A 6,000-nucleotide genomic window follows, 5' to 3' on the forward strand; every position below is an offset into this window, starting at 1 on the left:
GGACAAGCTAGTCCTAAAATTCATATAGAAATGTAAGGGACACCGAATAGCCAATTCAGTCTTGAAAGTGAAGACAAATCGGGAGGGCTCACACTTCCCAATTTCAAAACTTACTACAAAGCTACAGTAATGAAGACAGTGTGGTACCAGCCTATGGATACACACATAGATCAGTGAAATAGAATTGAAAGCCCAGAAATAAACCCATACATCTATAAGCAATTGATTTTCAGTGAGGGTGCCAAGATCATCCAATGGAAAATAAAAGTCTTTTCAACAAATTTTTCTGGGACAATTGGATATACACATGTCAAAGAATCAAGTTGGACTCACCATATACAAAAATTAAATCAAAATGGACCAAAATTTAAGTGTAAAACCTGCAAATATAAAACTTAGAAGAAAACATAGGTGTAATTTCATGATCTTGAATTAGGCAAAAATTTTTCAGATATGACATTAAAAGTACAGACAACCAAAGAAAAAAATAATTAGATTAGTAATAATAATAATAATATTTAGATAATAATATTTTGATAATTTAGATAATAATAATAATCAGATTAGTAATTAGTAATTAGATTACATTTTTAAATTGCTTTTATTTCTTTCTTATTTTTTTTTATAAACATATAATGTATTTTTATCCCCAGGGGTACAGGTCTGTGAATCGCCAGGTTTACATACTTCACAGCACTCACCATAGCACATACCCTCCCCAATGTCCATAACCCCCCTCCCCCTCTCCCTACCCCACCTCCCCCCAGCAACTCCTAGTTTGTTTTGTGAGATTAAGAGTCACTTATGGTTTGTCTCCCTCCCAATCCCATCTTGTTTCATTTATTCTTCTCCTATCCCCCTAACCCCCCATGTTGCATCTCCACGTCCTCATATCAGGGAGATCATATGATAGTTGTCTTTCTCCGATTGACTTATTTCACTAAGCATGATACCCTCTAGTTCCATCCACGTCGTCGCAAATGGCAAGATTTCATTTCTTTTGATGGCTGCATAGTATTCCATTGTGTATATATACCACTTCTTCTTTATCCAATCATCTGTTGATGGACATCTAGGTTCTTTCCATAGTTTGGCTATTGTAGACATTGCTGCTATAAACATTTGGGTGCATGTGCCCCTTCGGATCACTACATTTGTATCTTTAGGGTGAATACCCAGTAGTGCAATTGCTGGGTCATAGGGTAGTTCTATTTTCAACATTTTGAGGAATCTCCATGCTGTTTTCCAGAGTGGTTGCACTAGCTTGCATTCCCACCAACAGTGTAGGAGGGTTCTTCTTTCTCCACATCCTCTCCAGAATCTGTCATTTCCTGACTTGTTAATTTTAGCCATTCTGACTGGTGTGAGGTGATATCTCATTGTGGTTTTGATTTGTATTTCCCTGATGCCGAGTGATATGGAGCACTTTTTCATGTGTCTCTTGGCCATCTGGATGTCTTCTTTGCAGAAATGTCTGTTCATGTCCTCTGCCCATTTCTTGATTGGATTGTTTGTTCTTTGGGTGTTGAGTTTTCTAAGTTCCTTATAGATTCTCCAGAGAGGGTTTCTCTAATATCTTCCATGCCTTTTTCGAGCCCAGCTAGAACCTTCAGAATCGTCATTCTGAACTCTAGACCTGACATATTATCAATGTCTGTGTTGATTAGATCCCTAGCCTTCGGTACTGCCTCTTGTTCTTTTGTTTGTGGTGATCTTTTCCGCCTTGTCATTTTGTCCAGATAAGAGGATATGAAGGATCAAATAAAATACTAAACGGGTGGCAAAGACCCCAGAAAAATGCGCTGTTAACCAAATCAGAAGAGACCCCAAATTGTGGGGGGGAGAAAGGGGATAAAAAGAGGTTCAGAAAAAAAAATTTTTTTAAATAAAATAAATAAAGAAAAAACATAAAAAAGAAAGAAAAATATCTATTTTAGATAAACTAGTCAAAAAAACATTAAAAAAGAAAAGGGTAAAAGTTTTAAAAAATTTAGCAGAAGAAAAAAAAGAAAGAAAAAAAAATTGAATTAACCGCAAGACTAAAGAATCATGGGGAGAAAGCCATGAGTTCCGTGCTTTGCTTTCTCCTCCTCTGGAATTGCGCTGCTGTCTTAGGAATTGAACCTCCTTTCCTTGATAGATGAACTTCGTCCTGGCTGGATATTTTGTTGATCTTCTGGGGGAGGGGCCTGTTGTAGTGACTCTCAAGTGTCTTTGCCCGAGGCGGGATTGCACCGCCCTTACCAGGGCCGGACTAAGTAATCGGCTCGGGTTCGCTTTTGGGAGCTTCTGTTCCCTGAACGCTGTCAGTAGAGTTCAGGAGGACGGGAATGAAAATGGCGGCCTCCTAGTATCCGGCCCAGAGGAGCCGAGAGCCCGGGGCCCCACTCCTCAGTGCACCCCCAGAGGACAGCACCCAATCACTTCCATATCCCCAGCCTCCAGCCGCGCTCCGAGCTCACCCAGCCCGCGACCAGTTCAACGTAACCCTGAGCTGAGAGTTCAGTCCTCGGCTCTGTCTCTGCAGCCGGCTTCTCCGTTCTAATACCTGCGAGCTCTGTGACACTCCGACACCCCTGATCCTTCTGTGACCCTGTGGGACTTGGGGCCACACTGACCCTTCGTGGGCTTCACCCCGGTTCAGCCTCTGGAGCAATGTCCCTCAGTAGAACAGACTTTTAAAAGTCCTGATTTTGTGCTCCGTTGCTCCGCCGCTTGCCGGGAGCCGGCCTCTCCCCCCGCGGTCTATCTTCCCATCATTTTAGATTCACTTCTCCTCCAGTCCTACCTTTCAGAAAGTGGTTGATTTTCTGTTTCTAGAATTGCTGTTCTTCTTCTCTTCAATCTCCCGTTGGATTTGTAGGTGTTTGCAATGTTTAGATAAGCTATCGAGCTGATCTCCTGCTACCTGATGTAGTCTCAGCCTGCTACTTCTCCGCCATCTTGACTCCTCCCCCCCTAGATTACATTTTTAAAATTTTGTTAAACCCTTGTACATCAAAGGACACTACCAAGAAAGTGAAAAAACAACTCATAAAATGGAGAAAGCATTTTCAAATTATATGTGTGATAAGGGTCTAGTGCCCAGAAAATATACAAAAAATCTTGCAACTCAACAATAGGAAGACTTTTTTTAAAAAAAGGATCTGAATAGACATTTCACCAAAGATATACAAATGGTCAATAAGTACATGAAAAGGTGATACTGATATCATTAATCATTACAGAAATAAAAATCAAAACTACAATGAGATACCACTTTAAAACACCAGGATGTCTATAATGGAAAATAACAAATATCAAGGAAAATATGGAAAAATTGGACTCTTCCTACGTTGCTAGTAGAAATGCAAATTGGTGCAACCACAACGCAAAACAGCTTGGCAGTTCCACAAAAAGTTAAACATAGAGTTACTATGTAACTCTGCAATTAAATGTACTCCTAGTTATATACCCAAGAGAATTGAAAACAAGTTCTCAAAAAAATAGTGTATACAAATCTTCATAGCACCGTTATTCATAATAATCAAAAAGTGGAAAAAGCCCAAATGTTCATCAACTAGTGAATGAATAAACAAAATATGATACATCCAAATTATGAACTGTTAATTGGCAACGAAAAGAAAGGAAGTATTGATACATTCTACAATGGTATTGAACCTTGAAAACATTATGCTAAGTAGAGGAAAGGAGCCAGAAGCAAAAGGCCACATATTGTATGATTCCATTTATATGAAATGTCCAGAATAGACAAATCCATAGAAACAGAAAGTAGATTAGTGGTTGCCAGGGAACTGGAAGAGGGGGAGGGGAAACAGAACAGGAAGTGACTGCTAACAAGTACATGGTTTACTTTTGGGTTGATGGAAACATTCTGGAATTAGTGGTGATGTTTGCATAACCTTGTGAATATACTAAAAATCATGGATTACCATATTTTTAAATGGTTAATTTTATGGTATTTTAATTCTATCTCAATTTTTTTAAAAGAGTATACATCCTCTTGGAGAACAGTGTGGAGATTCCTGAAGAAATTAAAAATAGAGCTTCCCTATGACCCTGCAATTGCACTGCTGGGTATTTACCCCAAAGATACAGATGTAGTGAAAAGAAGGGCCATTTGTACCCCAATGTTTATTGCAGCAATGGCTACGGTCGCCAAACTGTGGAAAGAACCAAGATGCCCTTCAACGGATGAATGGATAAGGAAGATGTGGTCCATATACACAATGGAGTATTATGCCTCCATCAGAAAGGACGAATACCCAAATTTTGTAGCAACATGGACGGGACTGGAAGAAAGTATGCTGAGCGAAATAAGTCAAGCAGAGAGAGTCAAGTATCATATGGTCTCACTTATTTGTGGAGCATAACAAAGAACATGGAGGACATGGGGAGATGGAGAGGAGAGGGAGTTGAGGGAAACTGGAAGGGGAGATGAACCATGAGAGACTATGGACTCTGAAAAACAACCAGAGGGTTATGAAGGGGCGGCAGGGGGGTGGGGGGGGGGGGTGGGAGGTTGAGGAACCAGGTGGTGGGTAATAGGGAGGGCACGTACTGCATGGAGCACTGGGTGTGATGCCAAAACAATGAACACTGTTATGCTGTAAATAAACAAATAAAAATAAATATAAAAAAAAAAGAGTATACATCCTCTAAACTAGCATAGGGAGAAAATGGAAAAATACTTAAATGATCCAAAATAAGAAAGGAATGAAAATGGATGAATAATAAACATGGTTGACATGGATTTTGCTCACAATATTAATAAGATTAAATGAAAATGGACTGAATATGTGAAAATATCTGGAAACATATATATGTTTACAAAAAAACACATCAAAAACAGAAAAGCTCAAAGAGGTAGAAAATATATAATGTGCAAACACCAAACAACGTCTTCAACAAAACCCTGCCATAACATATTATCAAAATACTATTAAAGCAAAAAGCATGCTAGAAAAAAGTATTACTTTATAATAAGAGCAGACTGAGTTCTACTGGAAGTTAAAACACCAAGTTTTTGTGCCCTACTTAACCTATCCTCAAAATATATAAAGCAAAAATCGACAGCTCTACTACAAAAAGAAAAAAAAAGGACAAGCACAAAACCATTGTAGGAGATTTTGACACTGCTCAGTAAATGATAGAATCTGACCCTCTTACATTCTCAATGAAGATGTGGAATTTAACAAGCATGTCCTGAATTTGAGTTATTCATCTCTGCAAGTCCTAAGTGTGAGTATGGTGGGCAGTTTCTAAATTGACTCCCAATGACCCCAATGACTCACACTCTTGTGTAATCCCCCCCTCTTCTGTGTGGGATGGACCAAGTGCCTTGTTTATAACAAACAGATTATGGCCAATGGGATGGGGTGTCACTTCTGAAATCTAGCTATGAAAGATTATGACTTTTGTCTTGCACACACTTGTCCTCTTGCTCCCTCATCTTGTGAGGCGCTGTAAGGAGAAGCCTATGAGCCAAGAAACTGAGGGCGATTTCCACCAACAGCCTGTGAGGAGCTGAGGCCCTCAGGCTAACAATCCAAGAGGAGTAAATCCCGCCAGCGCCCACAGGATTGAGCTTGGAAGAAATTCTGCCCCTGTCCAGCTGTGGGAAGCCTGAAGCCTGGCCAACATTTTAACTGTAGCCAATTAGAGACTCCTAGCCAGAGGACCCAGCCAAGCCAGACCTGGATTTGTGTTCCAGAAACCATGACATAATAAATGCTGGGATTTTAAGCCATTAAGTTTTGGAGTAATTTGTTATGCAATGAAAGATAATGAGTACACTCAGGATGACCAGTCTCACAGTTCACTTTGGCATTTGATAAATATATAGATAAGAAATATATATCTACGTAGAAATATAGCAATAGGATAGGTAGGGTCTTGGACAAAATGTCATTTTAACATCCTGTTTATTCTTTGCACTTGAATATTCTTTAAGAGGGATGGGATAGATAAATGTTTTTATGCTCATACAATGGAATTCGA

Source organism: Meles meles, chromosome 5 (genome assembly GCF_922984935.1).
Source record: "Meles meles chromosome 5, mMelMel3.1 paternal haplotype, whole genome shotgun sequence".
In the NCBI taxonomy this organism is placed as follows: domain Eukaryota; kingdom Metazoa; phylum Chordata; class Mammalia; order Carnivora; family Mustelidae; genus Meles; species Meles meles.